Source organism: Amblyraja radiata, chromosome 9 (assembly GCF_010909765.2).
Source record: "Amblyraja radiata isolate CabotCenter1 chromosome 9, sAmbRad1.1.pri, whole genome shotgun sequence".
Taxonomy (NCBI): Eukaryota; Metazoa; Chordata; class Chondrichthyes; order Rajiformes; family Rajidae; genus Amblyraja; species Amblyraja radiata.
The window spans coordinates 44,304,972-44,329,844 of record NC_045964.1 but is presented as its reverse complement, the minus strand read 5'-3'; the positions used below and the strand labels follow the sequence as shown (position 1 = coordinate 44,329,844).

At 41.8% G+C, this 24,873-nt stretch overlaps 1 protein-coding gene across 1 annotated transcript in view; it reads left to right on the top strand.

The window, feature by feature from the left end:
* peli2 (pellino E3 ubiquitin protein ligase family member 2) overlaps positions 1 to 24,873 on the top strand; it is a 105,476-nt gene that overhangs the window by 1,555 nt on the left and 79,048 nt on the right. The window contains exon 2 of the mRNA XM_033026447.1: positions 2,434 to 2,435. The gene's annotated coding sequence lies outside the window, so the exon portion shown is untranslated. The remainder of the gene's footprint in view (positions 1 to 2,433; positions 2,436 to 24,873) is intronic.

Genomic DNA, 24,873 nt, shown 5'->3' with positions numbered 1-24,873 from the left:
CGACCTAGTTGGCACACACTGGTCCCATTTGTCTACATTTTTCATCCCACCTTCCCATCTATATGCTTTAAAATGTCTGACATTCAGAAACACCCACACCTGTTAAATGTATCAATCAATGAACTTTAAAAATCCTAGATTTTTCTAAACTTTTAAATGAAATGTGTCCCAATATCAGTCCGAATGTTTTTGAAAGTCGTATTTGTTTCCACTTCCATAGCGAGGAGGCTCATTCGAGACACGGACTAGCCTGTGAGTGAAACAGTTGCCTCCTGAGGTCCCTCTTAATTCTCTCCCCGAATGGCCCCCTCCTGCACCTATTGTCTATTGTCTATGTAACAGATCAGATGATACTCAAAAATATTTAAATTGTGAATTGCAGGAAGATGACTAGCCCAGCAGTAGCAGTTGTTCATCAGTAGATGTTTAGGCACTAAAAAACTCTGAAATAGGCAAGCAAAAAGATAATGAAATTACGAAAAAGGCATGTATTTTAAAATATGGTTAAAAATGATAATATAGTATACTGCATTTAATGACGAAAGTTGCCTGGTTGCATATTGTAAACAACTGTACAGACTGTCTGGTGTTTAAGTCAGCTTTAATCATCAGTCATAATGGCACAGTACAATACATGTTAGTTCCACTCTACCACTAATGTGACTACGTAATATAGGAAGTGAATGTTAATATAAAGTGTTCAATAGGGTGGAGTTAGTGGTAGTACATTACTCTGATTGGTTCACATGCAATAACCAATCTACACACATAATTACTAGCATTTTTTGTCCAAATGATCTGGTGTTAAACCATGCCATCTGTCACACAGAATACACTTCAGTTGTGAAAAACATCTTCTCTACCCCAGCTGAGGTCACCGGTGCATACCCGAAACAAGCTACAGACGCTATATTCGATATCTTGTGCATAACAACTACTTTTGAGAACTTTAGCTATGTTTTGTATTTCTTCAAGATCTTTGTTTACTAAAATCACTCTCTCACATTTTCCTTGTATGTCTGTACCTATATCACTGGGAAATTTAAGAATATCGTCAGTTACTTTGTTGAAAACCGGCAAGTTATTCACTAATGTTTCATCGCGTTTCTCAAGGGAAGGGATAGTTTGTGGGAAGTTTGCAAAATTGGAAGCAATAAACACAAGATCGTGGTGAAGGGATTTTTTTTTCCTGCATGATTTCACTGACGATCCTGACTGCAGCAGATTCTTCTCCTTTAAAACAGTAAACGATTTATTTTATCTTTTCAAAATTTGCAGCATAGTAGAGAGCCATGTACCCCACCTAGTCAAAACAGGCTGAGGAGGTAGTAGAATCTCGGGTGCCATTTCCTTGAACAACTGCACACGTGACGGTGCTTTGAGGAAGATTTTCTTGACATTGGAAACTAGGCGATCGACATTTGGAAACAAGTTACGTATGTGCTTGGCAATTCTATGAAGTCCTTGAGCTAAGCATGTCAAATGCAACATTTTGGGAAAGAAAACATTAAGAGCACGAGCAGCTTTTTTTCATGTACGGAGCTGCATCAGTCACAAACAGAAGAACATTCTTCTGCGGCGCGACTCACCCGTTGCAGCGGCCCCTACAGCCTGTCTGTCTTTTTTTTATTTTTTGTCTAGTTAAATGTAGTTGTTTGTGTTTTTTGATCGTGTTTTTAACTGTGTATATGTGGGGGGGGAGGGGGAAACTGTTTAAAATCTCTTCCCTGTCCGGGAGACCCGACCTTTTCCCTGTCGGGTCTCTGTTGTCGTTGGGGCCTAGCACCATGGAGCGGCCTCCAACCTGAACGACCCGGGGGCTCGGGAGACTGCAGAGCTGCGGACTCACCATCGTGGGGCTGGCCGGCCTCGGAGCGTGGGGAGCGGTGGTGACTCGCTGCTGCGACTCGACTCCTGGGGCTCGGAGGCTCCAGCAACGCAGCCGCAGGTCCGGTGGACTGGGACATCGGGAGCTCGTGGGTCCGGGTTGAGAGACCGCTTCCCGGAGCTCCCGCAACGCGACTTCTCCAGCCCGTGTCGCGGGGTTGGAACGACCCGGAGCGGGGACGTACATCGCCCGGCGCGGCTTCATGGCCGTGGGACATTACAGCGGGGACTCCAACACTGACTTTTAGACCGGGAGAGGGGCCGTAAACCGCCTGGGGCTTGGACATCGGGAGAGAAATGGAGTACAGGGGAGAGAAAAGACTTTGCCTTCCATCACAGTGGGTTCACTGTGATGGATGTTTGTGTGAATTAAATTGTGTGTATGTCTGTAGGAAATTGTCTTTGTATGGCTGTGGAAACGGAATTTCGTTTGAACCTCACTGAGGCTCAAATGACAATAAATTGTATTGTATTGTATTCTTGTGTTTTATACCTTCTGGCCAAAGTACAGCAAGTGAAGATGTAAACAACTGAGCAATAGTTGAGCTGTTTGACTTCTCCAATACTTCCAATGTCAACAAATACTCCTTTGATGGTTGACCTGCCTCCAGTGTACCGATGACTACATTGGCAACATATCTCCCCACAGCATCGGTTGTCTTGTCTATTGAGATCCATATTTTGTTGCCTGCAACTTCATCTCTAATTTTCTGCACAACAACATAATTTTTCCGTAATGATGACTCACTCGGTATATGTTCCTCAGTGTATTTCTCTGCGTGCTCAGCTCCCTGTCCTACTCAGTCTATACTCATAACTGTCTAGCCGGACATAGTGCGAACTCCATCTTCAAGTTAGCCGACGACACCACTGTTGTGGGACGAATTACAGATGGTGATGAGTCAGAGTATAGAAGTGAGATCGATCAATTGACCAAATGGTGCCAGCACAACAACCTGGCTCTCAATAGCAGCAAAACCAATGAACTGATTATGGACTTTGGAAGAGGAAGGATGAGGACCCACAATCATGTTTATATCAACGGCACGATGTTGGAGTGAGTAAAAAACTTCAAATTCCTGGGCGTGCATATTTCCTAAGATCTTTCCTGGATCCAGTACACTGATACAATTATAAATAAAGCCCATCAACGCCTCTACTTCCTGAGAAGATTATGGTGATTCTGTATGTCAACGATGATTCTCTTGAACTTATACAGGTGTACAGTAGAGAGCATATTGACTGGTTGCATCGTGACCTGGTTCGGCAACTTGAACGCCCAGGAGTGGAAAAGACTGCAAAAAGTTGTAAACACTGCCCAGTCCATCGCCAGCATCGAAGGGATTTATTAGAGTTGCTGCCTCAAAAAGGCCACCAGCATCATCAGAGACCCACACTATCCTGGCCACACACTCATTTCACCACTGACATTGGGAAGAAGGTACAGGAGCCTGAAAACTGTAAAATATCCATGTTCAGGAACAGCTTCTTCCCTACAGCCATCAGGCTATTAAACACTATAACCTCAAATAAGCTCTGAACTACAATAGATTATTATGATTATTACTGCATGATAATTGTTTATTTTTTGAGTAGGTGTCCCAAACATTATGGTGCTCTGAAATGGGGGGACTGTATAAACACAGCTATTATTTCTGCATGGTGAAACCAAAATGTATAAAAATACCCTTTAATAAAATCTGACAATGTGCACTTTAACCACATGTGATTTGTTCTATTACAAATCTCAAATTGTGGAGTACAGAGGCAAATAAATAAATGACGGGTCTTTGTCCCAAACATTATGGAGGGCACTATATTTGTGTGTACCTGTGTGTGTGTGTGTGTATATATACACATGGAACTTTTTTCTCTAATTTATCATATTGTTTAGTGTACTATGTTTATATATTTAAAAACATAAAAACATATATCGATTTAAAAACAGTTCTTACCCACACGCAATCCGAATTCTGAACACACTATGACAACAGCACATATCCTCCCCATGCATGTAATGTATATTGTATGATGTTGTGTTTTATGTTATGTTTGACGGGAATCAGCCTACCTTGTAACATCCTGTACTGAACCTGAATTCCACCAGCTTGACTGTGTGGTCATTAAATAATCTAATCTAATCTAATATTCTGTTGTGATGCAGCAAGTAAGAATTTCATTGCTCAATCTGGGACATATGACAATAAAACACTCTTGTCTCTTAAGCTCTTTCTTATTTGTGATGTTAAGGTTAATTTGTCATGCCACGAAGTTCTCAATCTCTTTCGTGTACTTTGTCTCACCGTTGTTGATCTGGTTGATAGTGATAATGGAGTTGATATTATTTCGGTTTCAAACTCATGTGGGCAATGAGCATAAAACGACTTGTGTTGAGAAAATTCTCTGCCTTTCAAGTGTTAATCAGTTCGCTGGTGAATGCTGGAAAGTTACAAACCTGCGTGTGAGCAGGAAGTCACTTAGCTTATGGACATTAGCCTTTCACTGCACAAGTGTATGCTGCAGCAGTTTCTGTCAGTTCCCTTGCTTAATGACAGCAAATGCTGACAGCTTTGCTCTCATAACAACGGCAGAATCCAGGTCAAAGTAACCCCTTGGGTGGTTCAATACGTCATTGTACCAACTTGACTGCTCTTTTTTTCCGGCATGGTTTTCAAAAAAACAGGTGCATGCCAAGATAGTAACTCTCCACTGGATGCATGCATGCATCTCTTTTCTTAAACTTTGGTGGTAAACAGGGTCGTGGTGTGACTAGCTATGAGATAAACACGTAGCTGTGAAAACAACATGTAGCTGAGGATGTTACAATGAAACACCCGTGGAGAGATCTTGGATGGAAAATATGAGACCATTCCAAAATCCTTTTTCTTTAGTTTTATCATTGTTGCGTGTGCAGAGATATAGTGAACCACTTTCTTTATGTGCTATCAAATCAGATAATACTGTACATCAATGCAATCTAGCCAAATTCAAGTACAACAGGTAGAGCAAAGAGGAAGCGACAGAGTGCAGCATATAGTTGCTCAGCATTGAAACTTAATGGTTCCAGAGGGAAAGTCCAATATCCACAATTGGGTACGTTGGAGAATTGTGACTGTGCCCTAGCTTATGGAAGGAACATTCAGAAGCATGATGGGCCTGTCCCATTTAGGTGACTTTTTAGGCGAGTGCAGGAGACTCTACGCTTGCCACATGTTCGCTGGTGGTCTCTGGTGAGTCTCCTTCATGGTCGCGAGTAGTTCCCGCATTCTGGGAACTAGTTGCGGCCTCGGTATGGTCGCCGCAAATTTTTCAACATGTTGAAAATGTTTCTGTGACCAAAAATTGATCCCCATGGAGAAAATCGATAATCCTGTAGTCGAAGTTGCAGTTGTAGTGGGGTCGCCATGTAGTTATAGGTAGTCAATGTAGTCGTAGGTAGTTTTAGTTAATCGCCTCTGCTGACCGGTCATTTTCATGGGCTCATTGGGGGGGAAAAAAACGTAAGAACGAGTTTTCAGAACCAAGGATAACCGATCGGTAATGTTAAATACCCACCGAACCACAGCTGTGTGTCTCTGGCTTATTAAAAGTTGTCTGGCTTCTTAAAAGTGTCTCCACTCCTTCTTTCCCTCCCCCCTCTTTTAAAGGACTTACCGTACACTGTGCTAGCTGTCTGAACCTTCCTGTTCATCGCGGTGTGTGTCTGTATCACCTTGGCTTTGCACCGTGTGAATTTCAGACAGCGCTCCCCTCCCTGCTTGCCCTGGCCCCTGCCTTTGCGATGTGTGTGTGTTCCACTCTGACAGTCGCCATTCCAGTTTCCGGTTTTTCAGGCGACTGCCGGCGAATTGACGGCGGCAGTCTGCTGAAAAATCGCCTAAGTGGGACAGGCCCTTTAAAAAGCTGTTCCAGTGTCTGGTGGTGTGTGCTTTTAAAAGTGTGTATATTCGCCTGACGGGCAGGGAGAAGAAGGAATGACCAGGGTGGGATGTGTTTGATTATGTTGGCTGCTTTTTTGAGGCTCTGTGGTGTAGATGGGGTCTGGTCTGTGTCATTTATTTACTTGCTTGTTTGAAATATGTTAAAAAAATCACTGTCAATCTTTCTCCTCAACTGTTACGATGTCATTAATAAGTCCATATGCAGCGATGAGCTCAACTTAATCCATCTCAGACTTGTCACGTTCATATAGAGTCTGGTCTTGTAACTAAATTAATTTTCAAGTCGTCTATTTTTTTAATCTGCTTCCATGCATTTTGACTTGATCTCTAAAAAAATATAGAACATTGATGAAATATGATAAAGTAGTTCACCAAATTAAAATCGCCAATGAAGTGGGGAAGAGGGCGTAACAACGAATTCTTCACAACAGCACAGACATGTAGAATCAAAATGCTTTTATATTAAGAACTGTTAGTGATTGAGAGAGGAAAGAGGATAGTTTCAAGGAAAAGTATCCTAACCAAATTTAATCCCGTTGTGCTATGATCTCAAATTTAATGTTGATTTGCTGTACAAGTGTCAAAAATAAACACATAGATACTAGACATTTTCATTGTTTGTTCTTATCTATCAGACGTCAGACATCACATGATCTCTGTGGTGTGTTTAGTTTAGAGATACATCATTGAAACAGACCCCTCGGCCCACTGAGACTGCGCCGTCCTACATTCACCCATTCACACTGGTTCTATGATATCCCACTTTCTCATCCACTCCCTGCACACTACAGGCAATTTCCAGAGGCCCATTAACCTACAAGCCAGCATATCTTTGGGATGTTGGAGGAAACTGGAGCACCCAGAGGAAACCAATGTGGATATGGACAGTTAGTTTATCACACTTTGCAAAAGATTGGCACAAAGTTTATATTTGTTAATCATCGGCAAATCATAAATGCCCGAAACTAAATGTACAGCAACAGATTGTTTTGCAATATATCTTTAAAGACCAACTAATGAAAGTGGTTAAATATTCAACTTTAAATTTCTTTATAAAATGATTTCCTCCAGCCAGCAATATTCTTTAAAAAAAATTAGCTTGCTCATGAAATGACTCTAATCCGGTAGGAACACATATGCGTTCTCTCCCAGGGCCTAATCTGTATCAAAAGACAACATCTGTGCTCCCTGTGCGACTGAATTCTTCCTCACTCATTAACCCCCTGCATTGTTTTCACATCTACCACCTACCCTGAGTGCATTCATATATTCTTGTTTAAGCATTAGTGGTTGAAGAAGAAACTCTTATTAACATTCAAGATTATATTAGGTAATTAAGGAAAGCATAATATGGGAAAGAGAGGGGTTGGTGAGAGGGTAAAGGGGATCTAGGAACAGGAGTGGAAATATGATCAGAATTGTTTGTTTTGTGCAGTGTAAGTGGCATCATTAATTGATTAGGCTGAGCAGCACATCGATTTTGCAATTTCTATTGACCAGGAACTGGATCACATCGAGCTGTTTTTCCCCACTGCCACTTAATTAAAAAATGATTTAACGTGGGGTAGACCATTTCAATCACACCAATTGCAAAATTCAACCGGGCCCTGGAGACCTTGATGTGATGCAATTTCTTGTGAAATGCATCTTCTGGGTCAGTTGTGATGTAGCGGGACTGAGAGCAAAATGTTGCACGTTTCACTGCATTGATGGCAATCTTGCACAGCCTTCAGGATACAATGGAATTCCATGACACATGTGTTTCCACAACAGAAGTATTCATAGAATCATCGAAAAATTACATCGTAGGAGTAGACCATTTGCTGATCCCATCGGGCAGAAGATACAGAAGCTAGAAAGCACGCACAACCAGACTTGGGAACAGCTTCTTCCCCTCTGTTATCATGCTTCTGAACGGTCCTCCCATAAGCTAGGATACAGTCGCAATCATCCAACCAACCTCATTGGGACATTGTGCATAACAGCTCCAGAGAAAAAGTACAATGTTGAAAAAGTATATGTTCAGCACGCTGATATTTTTCTCTTCGCTGTGCCTGGTGTACGTGTTTGGCTTGATTGGATTAATGTACAATATTATTCTGATTTGATAGGACAGCACCCAAACAAAAGATTTTCACTGTATCTCTTTTTGTGACAATAATACAGAAGACAATATATACCAATACCAATCTTCAGATCCATGGTGCCATAGGTTGCGGGTCTTGGTCTTGTCCAAGTCTTGGTTGAATGTGGTAAGGATTCCTGTCTTTATCTCCATCTTAGGCAGCCACCCTCTGAATAAGAAAGATTCTTCCTCATTTCCCCTATAATCTTTCTACCAATACTTTATATCTGTCCTACATAGAGTTGTGTACATAGTCCCTTTGGCACAACTTTTTCATGATGACCACATTGGCATATTGGGCTAGTGTGCTTGCATTTCATCTATATCCCTCTAAACCCATCCTATCCATATATCTGTGTTCAAGAAGGAACTGCAGATGCTGGAAGATCGAAGGTACACAAAAATGCTGGAGAAACTCAGCGGGTGCAGCAGCATCTATGGAGCGAAGGAAATGGGCGACGTTTCGGGCCGAAACCCTTCTTCAGACTGATGGGGGGTGGGGGGGAGAAGGAAGGAAAAAGGGAGGAGGAGGAGCCTGAGGGCGGGGGGATGGGAGGAGACAGCTCGAGGGTTAAGGAAGGGGAGGAGACAGCAAGGGCTAGCAAAACTGGGAGAATTCAACGTTCATGCCAACCGGACGCAAGCAACCCAGGCGGAATATGAGGTGCTGTTCCTCCAATTTCCGGTGTTGCTCACTCTGGCAATGGAGGAGACCCAGGACAGAGAGGTCGGATTGGGAATGTGAGGGGGAGTTGAAGTGCTGAGCCACCGGGAGTTCAGGTAGGTTATTGCGGACTGAGCGGAGGTGTTCGGCGAAACGATCGCCCAACCTCCGCTTAGTCTCCCCGATGTAAATCAGCTGACATCTAGAGCAGCGGATGCAGTAGATGAGGTTGGATGAGATACAGGTGAACCTTTGTCGCACCTGGAACGACTGCTTGGGTCCTTGAATGGAGTCGAGGGAGGAGGTGAAGGGACAGGTGTTGCATTTCTTGCGGTTGCAACGGAAAGTGCCCGGGGAGGGGGTGGTACGGGAGGGAAGGGAAGAATTGACAAGGGAGTTGCGGAGGGAGCGGTCTTTGCGGAAGGCAGACATAGGGGGAGATGGGAAGATGTGGCGAGTGGTGGGGTCACGTTGGAGGTGGCGGAAATGGCGGAGGATTATTTGTTGTATTTGCCGGCTGGTGGGGTGAAAGGTGAGGACTAGGGGGACTCTGCCCTTGTTGCGAGTGCGGGGATGGGGAGAGAGAGCAGTGTTGCGGGGTATGGATGAGACCCTGGTGCGAGCCTCATCTATGGTGGCGGAGGGGAATCCCCGTTCCCTGAAGAACGAGGACATTTCCGATGCCCTGGTGTGGAACGTCTCATCCTGGGAGCAGATGCGGCGTAGGCGGAGGAATTGGGAGTAGGGGATGGAGTCTTTACAGGGGGCAGGGTGGGAAGACATGTAGTCCAGATAGCCATGTGAGTCGGTTTGTAGTGTATGTCGGTCAGAAGTCTGTCCCCTGCGATGGACGGTCCATATATCTGTTCACATGTCTTTTAAAAGTCAAAATTGAATCTACTTTTTCTGTCAGCTCATTCCAGATACAGTTTGCCCTCTGAGTGAAAATGTTATACCTGAGGTCCCTCTTAAATCTCTCCCCTCTTACTTTAAGCCTATGCCCTCTAGTTTTAGAATCCTCTATCCTGAGAAAAAGACAGTGAGTGTTCACTATATCCATGCCTCTCACGGTCTTGTACACCTTAAAAGTTCACCCCTCCTCGGCTCTAGACGAAGAGTTCCAGCCCATCCAAACACTCCTTTCTCAAGCGCTGGTAAAATCCTGGTGAATCTCATACACACCCTATCGAACTTAATGACATCCTTCCTATGGCTTGGCGACCAGAACTGCACACACTACTTCAACAGTGGTCTCACCATTGAGGTGCAACTGCGTCATGTTGTGCCAACTTTTGTACTCCATACTCTTAGGCAGGCATGCCAAACGCCTTCTTCACCATGTTATCCACCTGACTTGCTACTTTTAGGAAACCTTGTGCCTGTACTCCCAGATCTCGCTGTTCTCCCTGTTGTCTTTTTTTTTGTCCTTCTGCGAAGGGAAATAGGTATTTTCTATTTGCTGCACCTTGGCCTCTAATAATGCTATACACTTCAATTACGTCTTCCCTTAGTAACCTTACCCTATATAATATTTCCTCATTACTACATTCTTCCAGTCCAGTGCACCCACTTCAGTACAATCACATTTTGCCAGTCATGTATTGATAAGAATTCTGCGGTGTTGTCTATTTAGTCTTGTATATGGTTTTAGTAAAACCTCTTGTATTTCATGTCTTGACTAACTGTGCCAAAATACATTCTTATTAAACATATGGCCGTTTGCTTATATGACCTCTGTTGTATACTACAAAACCTTTCTAGAATACTTCTAAAGGGAGAGGGATATTTATTGCCCTCCCACTATATGCCGAGCCAGACGCATTCTTTTCTCAACGGATAAATTCAGGGAAGTTAAATATCCATGATAAAATATCCATCCTTTTTCATGCCCAGAACTGCCATGCTCTTTCCATTTAGTTCCATGTGCATCACTATCTGAGCAAATGCCATAATTTTTAAAGCTACTATTAAGGGTTAATTGCAGGAAAACATTTCCTGTCATGGAGACTTCTTAAAAAAAAAAAAAAAAGGGCATAGGTTTAGGATAAGGCTTATGGGGGAATCCTGGAAGGATTTGTTTTCACTCAGAGGGTGGTTTGATTCTAAAATGCATTTCCCGAGGAAGTGATGGAGGCAAATTAGCAGAGGAACCACATTGGCATAACTGGTAGAGCTGGTAGGGAGGGACAATTGAATGTTGGCTTAGCCTGTGAAGCCCATATTCCTTCTGTGAATGAGTATATAAAAAAGAAACAGGCATGGAAAATTATGAAAAATTCTCTGGGGAAAAGCAGCAGGGAATGAACAAGAGGATTGAAGGGATTAAAGGCCAAAAGGAAAGGTAGTGCAGGGATGATGTTGACAACATAATATTGTGGTTGTTGCTTTTCCTCCTGCAGACAACATCACAGCCTAAGGCACAGAAGGCTTGCGCTATCTCAGATGACTAAATTTCACAACCCGAGATTTGATTAATCAATTTAACTTTTTGCAAGTGCATGTATCGTGATTGGATAGTTCAGAAGCTGCGGACCATACATAGATACAATCGGTTCAAACTCAAGTACGATAGTTAGAACAAAAGGGAAGGTGCAGAATATAGTTCTCAGGATTGTAAAGATCAGTTCTTTAGATAAAGTCTATTGTCCACAATGGGGTAGAGGTGAATTGAACAGGACACAAGTTTATGGAGAGCAGCACGGAGATGGGGTGAAACTGGTTGTAGGAAACTAACAGAGGGTGGATGGCAGTGGGATAGGGGTGGTGTGGAGCATGGAAAAATGACAAATAGTAGGTACTATGCCCAGGATTAAGGCATTAGAAAACTAGGGTGAGCCCATGGATGTGGATGGTTTTAATATAGATCTTGGCACTGTAGCGCATCAGTTCCATAGACAAAGTCCATAAGGTGAATCGGATGGTATCCATTCTTGTGGAATGACTATTCAGAAGTCTGATAACAGAGGGGAATACTGTTACTGTTACTGAGTCTGGTGGTGCAAGCTTTCAAGCTGCTGTTCCTTCTGCCGCACGGGAACAGGGAAAGGAATGATGGAGTAAGATAAGTCTTTGATATATAGGCTGATTTGCTTATGCAGCATGGTGTAGATGGGGGCCAATCTCCATTCTCCTGTGTCTGTACCTCTGTACAGAATATCCCTCTAATCGCCTTGTTAGGATATTGCCAACAGCAGGCTGGCCCATCATCAGTGAGTAGAAATGCATACTTCTGTCTGAAGTGCTGAGGGACACACTGGTGCAGGCAACACGAGGCCTTTGTGGAGGAGGACCACAGCAAAGTGTCCTTCAGCTGCTAGACATTGAGGGCAATGGTGGTTTGTGTAAAGAAAAAGGGAAGTGCTAACACCCACTAGCAATATTGAATGTAAAGAGACACTAAGAACCTATTAAAAGTTGTTTGTACTTTTGTCATATGGCACAGAAACAGGCCCTTTGGCTCACCGGGTCTGTGCCAACCATCAACCAGCCATCGGCACTAATCCTATGTTAATATTCTCCCCACATTCTCATCAACTCCCCTCACATTCTTCCCCTTACCCACTTGCTGGGGACAATTTTACAGAGGCTCATTAACCTACAAACCTGCACGCCTGTGGGATGTGGGAGGAAACCCACGTGGTCATGGAGAATGTATGAACTCCACACAGGTAGTGGTTGAGGTCAGGATAGAACTCGGGTGTCTGGCACTGTGGGGCAACAGCTGTGCCACTGTGCCATTTTAAATATGTTCTGTTACAAATACAATTTAATTTGGGGAAAAAATATTGTACCTGTGAGAGGGCAGCATTGCACCAACTGTGCATTATCTAGTCTTGAATGTTCTGAATTAACAGGTAGACATGAGGAACTAGAGATGCCAGTTTACAAAAAAAGGTGCAAAGTCCTGGAGTAACTCAGCGGGTCAGGCAGCATTTCTGGAGGACATGGATTGGTGACGTTTTGGGTTGCAACCTTTCTTCAGACTGATTGTCGTAGTGGGGAGAAAGCTGGAAGGGGGGGGGGGGGGAGCACAAAGCCTGTCAACTGAGGTAAATGAGTGGGATTTTGATTGATAGATGATTGGACAAAGGCCAGAGATGAAGACAAGAAGGATTAGAGAAGGAGAGAAGATGCACAAAATGTGAAACTAGAGGAAGTAATAAAGGTGGAAGGGGATAGGGAGAAGTGGAGAAATGGGTGTGCATCCTGGTAGGGCACAAGGAAGAGTGGGGGAATAAAAGAGGCAGTGGAAAGGAGGGGGTTGTTGCTTTTTGTACTGATTTAGAATGGGGGAGGAGTTGAGAAATGTCCTTTTCTGCCAACTCAAATTCCAGCTGCTAGATATCTTGCATTCTAAAAAATGCGCCTTGGCTAATGACTAAGCCGTGAAACTAATTTATTTTTCCAGGTTTTGAGGCAGTTGTAGGTCGGTGCAAATAATTTATAGTTAATTGATTTATAGCTATTGTTGATGTAAGTCACTGGGTAACAGAATATTCTCTCCCCTCCCCCTCTGCGTTTCCAGCCCACAGAACAGAGAGGATATCCCTGCGGCACTTTGTGTTTCCCTTTTTGTTCCAGCCATTCTCTGGACCTGACTGAATGAGACCAGCTATTCAATTTGCGCTTTGTGGATAGTTATTGCGTTAGGGGCGTGCCCGCTGGGAAATCAGCGGAGAGTTCACGTAGGGTCTTTACGACCAACACAGATGCAAGACTTTGAGCCTATCGGCCTGATTTAGCACCAGAGCAGGTCAAATGGGTGAAAGGGCTAAGTCATTAAGTCATTCCTCATCCTGCAGGGGCTTTATTTAACAGCAAAACAAAACATTCTCGATGAAATCAGTGTCGAGTTGTGCTTACTACCGCTGTCTGAAAACCTTAACCCCACCAATGTTTTATGTTCAGCTTTATTATTGTCACGTGTGCCCAGGTACAGTGAAAAGCTTTTGTTTGCGTGCTATCCAGCCAAATCATATAATACTATCCAAGTTGTATTTGATAATGGGATAATTGAGGTTATTTTACTCGGAAGTGATTTTTTTTTTTTTTATGGTGTCTGGTTCCTTTGTGCTGTCAGGTTAATGAGTACAATGAAGCCAAACGCAAGTACAGCACGTAGAGCAAAGAGAAAAAATACCAGAATGTAGAATATAATGCTCAGCATTATAACGTTCCAGTTATGGAGAAAAAACCCAATGTCTGCAATGAGGTAGATTGGAAAAGTATCGGGAATGTTTCAGAGAAAGGAGCTGGAATTGTCTTGAGAATGCACATTAAATGCAGGAGAGATTATTTCTTGAATAGGATCCAAGCTGTATTAGATAATGGCACAATGGAAGTTATTTAACTCAGAAGTGATTTTTATTTTGTCGGTTCCTTTGTGCTGACAGGTTAACCAGCTGATATCATGTTACACTGTATTGACCTTTCTGGGTGGCAGCTGGGAAACATATGGTAGTGGAAAGGATCACTTAAGTGACAGTGATGTGAAAGTGGAGAAAGCAAAGATTACCTCTGTTCTCACTTAAGTCTGTGATTGATCCTATATCTTACTGAGCAAAGGGAAATGCCTCCAAGTATTAACTAGTCCAATAGAACTATGTGGCTGAGAGACACGAAAAAGCATGTGCATGTACACATGCAAACAGTTTGAGCCCTCCAAATAATTTATGGTACAGTGAGGGTTTTTTTTACAAGGTTAGATGAGTGTTGTGTTCTTTCCTGTGAACACAAGGAAAAAAGGTTTTGCATATATTTCCAACATGAACACTGCACCTCATCATTCTTTGTAAATCATCTGGTGAATTATAGTGCTTATAGAACAGAAATGAACCATTAGGGGCCGTGCTGCACCTGTGCAACGTTATCCTACTTTGTCTCAGTTTGTCAATACATATGTTATTTACTCTAACCATTCCATGGAACAGCAATTTCCACATTCAAACTAACTGTCGAGTGCAAAACTTTCTTTTGAATTACTTAAGGCCTTCTAGTGACTTGTATTTATAGCTCCTAGTTTTGGATTCCTGTGCTCATATTTTCTCTATAATCAGTGTTACCATATTTTAAAGGTCTCTGCCAGATCTTCACTACATTTAGCCTTTCCTGACAGCAATACCTTGTTTATTGTGTTACCTCCCATATAAATCTTTTTTGTATGTTCGCTGATGGTTTTTTTTTTAACAATATGGAAACCTGAAAAAGTAATCAGTACTTTAAGTGTCGTGCAAGTAACCTAGAGCAAATATCTGAAGAATTTTGGCTTCACATGATTATATCATCTTTTGTACATTTCAGTTTTCCAAAGCAGATGAGAAAATCAACACAATTTAACTATCATCGCCTCCCACTATTTCTGCTCTTTTCTCCTCTTCCGTACTCTCATCTCGCAACTCTTTCATCCCTGTCCCCCATTTCCCTTTTATCCCTCTTTTTCTTTCCACTTTCTATCCATATCCCTCCCTATAGCTTCACACTTCACTCCTTATCTGATGCCCAAAGATACTAGAGCAGATGGAACTGACGCCCTTGATTCTCCTTTTCACCTCTAACCTTTGTCACTTTCGCATCTGTCAATCGCCGCACCCCCTCCCCCCCCCCCCCCCCCCCCCCATTCCTCACCTGTGTCCACCTATCACTTGCCATGCCTTTCCCCACCCACATCCCTTTTCCAGTTTTCCCCATCCTACTCAATGAATCTGAAGGAGGGACCCGATTCAAGGCATTGTCTGTCCATTCACTCCATAGTTGCTGCCTGACCCCCTGGGTTTCTCCAGCAGTTTTTGCTCAAGCTTCCAGCACCTGCAGTCTCTTGTGTCCCTGTTTTAATACTGAAATCCATTATAAAGATGTCTGTTAAATTGAGGGTACATTGTACCTACTACAAAATAGTACTTACTTGGCTGTAAGGCATTTTAGAACATCCTGAAAGCATGGAATATGCTATATTAATGCAAAACTTCCTTTCTTTAAACTGCTTGTGTACTGAAGCATTGTATCACGGATACTTCGACCATAAATATTTCTCCTCATTGCCTCGAATGTCTCATATTTGTTTCATTCACTTCTATTATTGGTCCCTACCCCCTTTCTTTGATAAAAGCGCTTGCACCCAAAACTATTCGTCCTGTGGGAATTAAGAGGTTCGCAAGGGCAGAGCACAAGATGATCCTTATGTTCTTTTCTCACCTCCCCCTGAATGATTCACAGCTGAAACTAAGCACACATTGCAGTCAGCTCTTCGGTTGAGCCTGCTTTTTTTCCACCAAATTGTTAACCTAATTTTGTTGCTGAATATAAACAACAAATGAGAAGATGTATTGAAATTGAAGAATGTTTGGATAGATGTTTCAAAGATTATTGTTAAGGCAGTACTTGGCAAAATGAGCTGGAAATGGACACAGGAGAGAGATTAAGCTTGCATTGGAGTCATAGTTCCATATCTCATAACTGAGAGAATCAGCAAATAGAAGTCATGGATTACTTTGCCACCAAAACGGCAAACAATGTTCAAGGATAAATGATCATAAGCTGCCCTTGCATACAATACTGCACTTCATAAACAGACTGGCAGGATTGTATAATATTCTAAGCTGGAGAGAGGGAAAATAAATGGGTTAAAGATAGGTTACAAAAATCGAAATGCAAAAGCTATATATTTCATTAATACGGGGGGGTAACTGTGTGCGAATCTGTAAATGTATTGTAATCAGAACACCAAGTGTGTGTATTAAGGGCCTGTCCCACTTACGTGATTTTTTTTCGGCGACTTGTCGGCACCCGTCAAAGTTGCAGCAGGTCGTCAAAAATGTTGCGTGGTGATCATTATCAAACCTTATCATTTGAATTTAAAAAGATAGTTCATATGTATTAAATGGCCCCTTACATTTGCATTTTACATTTGTTCAGTGATATTTTTCTAATGAAGTTGCTAACATTGACACAATTTCCCTATACATCAGTAATCTTTTTTTTTTTTTTAAATCAGCGATGCATATATTAGGAGAAATCCTTAACAGTTTCAGTCCAGTATCTTGATGGTTATTTTCACATAGCCTCTATGAATATGTCAATATTACATGCAAGCTTCTTTGTTGTTGTTATGTTGTGTTTGTATATCTATAACAATTGAACGTATTGCATCACATAATGAAATGTAATTAAGTTTTCCTATATTTGAAAGATGTAGCGTATCAATGAAAATATGAGCCCAATTAATTCCTAATGAAAATCTGCACGTGTTCACTTTCTGGTGGCTTCCGCTTTTGACCCTACTTAGTTTAACTAATCTGTCTGTAGTAATTTTGTGTAATTTTCGTCCACATTTAAAAAAAAAATATAGCTTTAAACTTCCAGTGTGGAGTGGAGTCAAGTTGCAATAATTTCACTGTAGGAAGTTGGGAGGTGGTTTTGAAAATGCTGGGAATTTGGCAGAAATCCTAATAAAAAGATCTTTTGATTAGATCAGAATAGCTTTTATTCTTTATCACTGCTTCAGCTTTGGATCTGTCGTACAAAGGTTTCACAGTGTAAAAGCCACACTTGGCAGTCTTGTACTTGATTGAACTCGTTCCTTTTTTCATGTAAACAATTGGCAAGGATTGCTTACTTTCTTTCAGTAGTGCAATATTAAAATATTGTAGGTTGATCATACCATGTCACATTGTTGATGTTCCAAACTCAATGTACTTTGGTCACAGATCCCATTTTTGTTTTGATCATTGTGTGGGGAATTGGAATTAAAAATATACTTGCAGTACTCAGCTGCCAGTCAATCCCGTCTCCCCCGTATCCATCTATCACTTGCCAGGCTTTGTCATGCACCAACCTCTTTTCTAGCTTTCTCCACCCTACTCGATTCAGTCTGCGGAAAGATCCCAACCCAAAACGTCATCTGTCCATTCCCTCCACAGATGCTGACTGACCCGCTGAGTTCCTCCAGCATCCTCAGTTCTATGAAAACACAACGGGAGACGGGATTGACTGGCAGCTGAGTGGCAAATGAGTGCGATATTGCTGGCTCTCTATTCTGGGTTGGACCTCTTGGACAATTAAAACACATACGTCACGCTGTTGTTCATTGACTACAGCTCGGGTTCAATACCATCATCCCCTCCAAACTTGTTACTAAGCTTGGGGATCTGGGTCTCAATGCATCCCTTTGCAACTGGATCTTCCATTTCCTCATCAACAGACCACAATCTGTAGAATTGGCAACAACACCTCCTCCTTGAGGATGCAATGAAGGAGTTTCCATCAGCACAAGGGGGCATCTCAAGGCTGTGTGCCCAGTCCCCTGCTCTACTCACTCTATACCTATGACTGTGTCATGGACATTGTTGGACGCAGTTCCAACTCCATCTTTAAATTCGATGACTACTACCATTGTTGGTTGAATTACGGGTAATGATGAGTCAGAGTGTAGGAGGAAGATCGATTGTCTGATTGAATGGTGCCAAAACAAATCTCATCAAGAATTGTTGACTTTAGAAGAGGATGCCAATGATCCATGAACCTGTTTTCATCCTGTCGTCGTCACCGGCTCCATCCAGCTGAGTTTCTTCAACACTTTTGTTTTGCTCTTTTTTTAGTTTCTTGAATCTCCAATGCTGTCAAGACACATGTTCCTTTCAATAAATACCATGTAAAGCTTCCTCTTCCCTCCCTCTGCCCCCTACACCTGAATAATGGTCATGCATTCCTGGATGGTGGATGGAAGGGATGTCCCTATAAAGACATGAGTGCAGTCCATGAATGGTTGGAATGCAGCCAAATGCCCAAGTTCTACCTGTTCCTGTGTGCTGAATATAAGACTGGTGATGTCTTCTGAGAATGCACTGGGTGACCTGCTGAATGCAGCAGAGAACAGTAAATTGGCAACAGATCCCAAGGCGTGAGACCTGAGAGTGAGTGACGCAGACCTCCATGGGCATAGTAGGCAAGATACAAGGGTGTCGGGGATTGTGGGGAGAATGAGGTTGAGAGGGAACCAAATGGGGTTGATCAACCATGGTTGAATAGCAGAGCAGACTTGAAGGGCCGAATGGCATCATTCTGCTCCTATAACTTATGAACTTAGGAACGTATCCACCTACCACTTGGCAGTCTTTGTCCCCCCTGCCCCCACACCCACCTCTTTTCTATTTTTCTTCCCCCTGCTGCAATTAGTTTGAAGATGGGTCCCGCTGAGTTAATCCACATTTTTTGAGTTTGCTCACTCATTTCTAGGTTGTCAGAAACTTTATAGTTGTGTAGATATACCGTATTTGGTTAATGTCAGTGAAGATGTATTTAATAAATATTATTTTGTTAATAACTCTGGAAAATTATTTTGTTAACAACTCTGGAAAATTCATGTATTTTTATTCACAGTGGCACTGTAGCGCTGCTAATAGAATTGCTGCCACACAGATCCAGTGATCCTGGTTCAATGCTGACATCTGCTGATGTCTGCACAGAGCTCATCCCTGTGACTGTCCTGAGGATTTATGGGTTTGTGGGTTAATTGCCCTCAGTAAATTGCTCCTGGTGAGCGGAGAGTAGATGAATAAGTGGGATAGCATAGAACGTGTGAATGGATGATCGATGGTTGGTGTGGCCTCAGTAGGCCAAAGGGCCTGTTTCCACACTGTTTCTCTCTAAATCACTAACAGGTTTTCTGCAGTGACATTTAAATTCTGTGAGTTGCCCACTTTCATCACAGAGCCTCTATTGACAACTCCGTGTCAGTCAACATTTTGGATGCAGTTCGAGTGTAAGCCGAGGCTTGTAGTAAAGAGTTGATTGTATGGCGAGCAGCAACAATTTGCACAAGAAAAGTCTATTTAGTAATCAGAGCTAACAGAACTTCTCCCAACTCAAGCCAAGTATTTTTGCGAGAAATTCAGTGGGTGGAGGGTGGGTGAATATTAATTATGTACTTCATTTCAAATTCAGTCACTTGTTTAGAGATACAATGCGGAAACAGGCCCTTCAGTCCATCGAGTCTGCACTGAACAGCGATACCCACACATTGATACAGCCCAACACACACTGGGGACAATTTACATTTATACCAAGCCAATTAACCTACGAACTTGCCTATAAAATTAACCTGTACGTCTTTGGAGTGTGAGAGGAAACCAAAGATCTCGGAGAAAACCCCACACAGGTCACGGGGAGAACGTCCAAACTCCGTACAGACAAGCACCCATAGTCAGGATCGAGCCAGGGTATCTGCCGCTGTAAGGCAGTAGCTCTACTGCGATCACAATCTACCCCAATATGTTTTGTTCTGACTCAAGAACATGCTCATCAATTCTAATTAGAATAGGATATGAATTTTTTTTTTAATCAACTTCCTTAATGTACAACTTGTGCTATGTTATTTAAACAATCATGTAAATGGCTGATACCAGGCCTTTAATGGTGCAGAGTGGCACAGCTGGTAGAGCTGCTGCCTCATAGCATCAGAAACCCCGGTGTGATCCTGACCTTGGGTGCTATCTGTGGGGTGTTGATTTGTTCTTTCTGTAACCATGTGGGTTTCGTACTGGTACTCCGGTTTCCTCCCACATCGCAAAGACGTGTAGGTTAGTTGGCCTTTGAAATTGCCCCTAGTGTGTAGGGAGTGAATGTGAAAGTGGGATAATCTAGAATAATGTCAATGGTCGGCACAGCCTCAATGGGCCGAAGGACCTGCTTCCATGCTGTATCTTTCAATCAATTCAATACCATTAAATATTACCTATGTTAACTGCCAAATTCCCTGAGGAATATTATTCACATGTTATTTCCAGTATTCTTTGAGAATACAACCTAATTTTTGCTCATTTTAGTTGAACATCAGAGAAGACAAATGTAGGTAATTTAAACCAAGGGAATGCCTGAGTCCATTTGCTTTGAACACATGGTTATCATTACAATCAAAGGCTTCTTTTAACCGTCTTCGGTGATTATTTCTTACGTTGTCAATACTTGGTGAAGACTGAAAAAACAATGGCGTGCGATCAGTTTGAAAATAGATCAATCGCACTGACCCCTGTAGTCCCTTCCTCCTAGAATTGCCTTCTTTTATTTACTAAGTCATGAACTTTTGCTCACCCTGTAATTTCAGTTGAGAAAAGAGATCAGTTTTCATTTTAGAGAAACTAAATTTCCCTTTTATTGATCCCTTGGGTTTTTGGATTCTTGTATGAAAGTAGAGCTTTGTAGTTCCCATTTTTGTTATCTTGATAAACTGTGGTTGCAGATGTTTGAAAACATACCACTGCGAATATAAAGTTCACACAGTGCTTCTCTCGTAATATACAGGCCTTTGCAATCTGACATGAGGCCTTTATGATAGTTAACCTCTTCTCTATCAAATGCAATTAAATGATAAACAAGAATGAGTTTCTCATTTGAAAAGATTAAATTGCTAAAAGTAAACCCAATGTTGCAGGATGTTGATAGATCTCCTTATGGGGAGTGTGTTTGCCATCAATGTTTGGCTCTTTCCTCTTCTCTTGCATTTACTACTCAAATCCTTGTTAATTCCTTTTCCCTCTGTTTTGCAATATACTTGGGTTGTCATGCCTCATCTGAGGTCAGTCCGGACACAGTTACACAATGGATGTGTTCTCCAAAACAAAGTTTGAGGAGGAAGTCGGCCCTTGGATATAACTGACCAACACAGACGTTATTAGGCACCTCGGGGCAACTCTTTCCCACGGAGGGTGGTGTATATATGGAATCAGCTGCCAGAATTAGTTAAGGCAGGTTCTATAACAAGATTTTAAAGACATTTGGACAGGCAGATGGATAGGAAAGGTTTAGAGGGATATGGGTCAAACATGGGAAAATAGAACTATGTTAGTTGGGTCAAAAGGCCTGTTTATGTGCTGTATGATTCTATGGATACCCCTGTTCAAAGGATGGGAAATGGCAAGAGTCATGATCAAAGCTGGATTAGGGCAAGACTGCCAACTTTCCTTTAGTTTAATTTAGAGATACAGTGCTGAAACAGGCCCTTCGCCCACTGCTTCCGCGCTGACCAGCGATCCCCGCAGATTAACACTATCCTACACACACTAGGGACAATTTTTACATCTGTCAGTCAGCAACTCTACTGCTGCACCACCGTGTCTTGTTTGCGTGTTATATCAAGTCTTGTTGAATCCATCAGGAGAGATATCAGTATAAGAGAGGAGGCACTAAGGCCATTGTATTTTACTCATATGCAGTGATGGTGTGCTGGTTGAGGAGAGTGTGACTATTTCAGACTGGTGTCGGGGTTGGAGTTAACAGCAAGAAAAGCTTTTTAAAAAAAAAAAAAAAAAAGTTTATTTGTCACTTCCCATCTTGTTTTATCTGTGATTAAGAAAAAAAAACTGTTACAAGGTTGAAAATGTTGGGGCCAAGAAAGGATTGCTCATGAAGGTTCAATGTGCATGATCATTTACAGTCAGTCATACAGCATGGAAACAGGCCCTTTAACCCAACTTGACCAAATTGTCGACCTGACCTGGTCCCATTTGCCTGCATTTGTCCCATATCTCTCTAAACATTTCCAATCCATGTACCTGTCCAAATGCCTTTTAAATACTGTAATTGGATCCACCTCGTGGTTTTATTCAATAGAGAATTCCAGTCGATGTACTCGTTTGCTTAAATTATATAGCTCTATTATTACAACCCCCTTTTTTCTAAAAGATAAATTCTATTTCTCCAAAGCAAAATCCGAGATTAAGAAATTGCTGTCCTAGCTCTCCTCTATGTTCCTTATACACAATTGTACTGCCACCTTTCTCTGATAAAGTTTTACTCATCAATATAATTATGCACTTTTTATTTTAAACTTTCATAAATTGTTTACTCACAAAGCAGCTCATTGGTTTCTAAATAAAAAACGATTGACCAAAGCTTCATAATGTAGCTCTTTGGTACAACAACGTGACTAAGGTTCCACAGAGTTGAACATGAATGAACAAGTGGCTTGTGTGTATGCAGTCTGTATAATGCCCATTATCTTGCCTTTATGAACAAGTAATTTAATCAATAGCTAGATTTTGGTTGATCTAAATTATGCAGTTAATCAGAACCATGGGTCAAAAGTTCCACCTAAGTACGGCCTCAGTTTATGTGAGCTTTATCGTTGGGGTTTTTTTTGGGTAGCATAACAGGATGCAGCTGTAATAGTCATGACAAATCTGTTGTCACCCCATGACAGTCAGTGAGGCAGAATAAAGTTTCTGCAGATTAGCAAATTCCGATCACGTTGTTCTTGTGTTCCCATTATTTTGAGAGCTTGTTCTTTTCCTCAAAATGATCCTCTTTAATTTTAACCAATTTTTGAACTATTCAAATTCCTGCAAAGAGCGTAAATATCCTTTTCAATACAATAATTATGAATTTATCATAAATAATGATTATTATTTAATCCACTGATCATATCTCTAAACTAAACTAAATGTCTGGTTATAGATCAAATTCCAAAGTACCCCATTCTTGTCCATATTTAAATTGGAGTGGCTCTACTAGAGTCTTGGAGTGATACAGTGTGGAAACGGGCCCTTCGGCCCAACTCGCCCACACCAGCCAACAATGTCCCAGCTACACTAGCCCCACTTCCGCGCTTGGTCCATATCCCTCCAAACCTGTCCTATCCGTGTACCTGTCTTAATGTTTCTTAAAATAAGAAAGTCCCAGCCTCAACTACCTCCTCTGGCAGCTTGTTCCATACACCCACCACCCTTTGTGTGGAAAAAGTCACCCCTCTGTTTCCTATTAAACCTTTCCCCCGTCACCCTTCCCTTTCCCCTTTCCCCTCGTTAGTTTAATTATAGATCATGTTGTTATCTACAACATGGTTTTATCTTGTACATGCATTCACCTTCACCGGACTCAAAACCAACGCTCTGGCAGCACCTTCCAGAACTCACCACCTTCTGTGTAAAAACATGTGTCTCACACATCTTTAAACCTATGTGATATGTGATACATTTGTTTCGGTTATGGATTTGGTTAAAAATATAGGACCGGGTTTGTTTAGTTCTCAAACTCTCAAACCAAGTGCAATTCATTGAAACCCATCAGGCACCTCCAATGTTCAGTAAAATTGAGCTGCAGAACATAGGCACCATAAAAAAAAAAAATACATAGGCAACCACATTTTTTTGTCCAGGAAGACCAATTTTTGCAAGTCTATTAAATATTGCATCGGTAAAACATACAGATCAAGATCCATTCTGCAATATCCCCAGTTTAAATTGGATAACCCAAACAAGATGTGGGGTTTTGACTGTGAAATATGATCCTGTTTGTGGAGTACTGAGTGATCTTATTTCAACAGGTTTAATTCACATTGTTCCATCTGGCAGACATCAAAGTTCAGCATGCTGCACAGGAACGTGTGAAACTGCTCCAAAAACATTCTGTGATCCTACATTACTCCATTACCTGCGTTGGAATTTCTTCTCTAAATCACTCCTTTCTGTCTCTCCTGCCTTCTTTCTTAAAAGCTTTGACAAATTTTTAGTAGCTTGTCAATCCTCGTGCTATGGCTCAGTCCAATTTTGTCCGAGTGTATTTTGCTGTAGACTTGGTACATTTTTCTACACTGAAGGGACTACACTAATGTAAATTGTTGATGTTTATGGTAAGTTTTTTTACACCGAGGGTGGTGAGTGCTGGAATGCGCTGCTGGGGGTGGTAGTTAAGGCAGATAGGATAGTGGCATTTAAGAGTCTTTTGGATTGGCATATGGATATGGAGAATATGGATTATTCTCGCAGGTAAGAGTTGATCTTGGCATCGTGTGGCACAGAAATTGTGTGCCGATGGGCTTGTTCTTGTGATTTACTGTAATATATTGTATGTTCTAAAATCAAGAATGGAAGAATGGTCTTTCTTAATTAGTAATTGAAGAGAATTTCCTGCGAACCTCGAAAAATAATGATTCAATAGATTGAAGAGATTTGGGTGCAACTGATGGGTTTTTAACCAATTTCTAAGTTTAGTTTGAATAATCTAGCATTGAAACCCCTCACCATAAATGAATATTTTGTCTGCAACTGTTACAAGAGTAGATTCATGTTGATTCTCAATGGGTGTAAATTTCCTTGTCTGCTGTGTATTTTTTTTCAAGAACATAGAACACATGTCTGTGGTGATACAAGGAACTGCAGATGCTGGAATCTTGAGCAAAATACAAAGTGTTGGAGGAACTCTGGGGCAGGAAGCATCTGGGAGAGAATGGACAGATGATGTTTTGGGTCAGGTCCTTCTTCAGACTG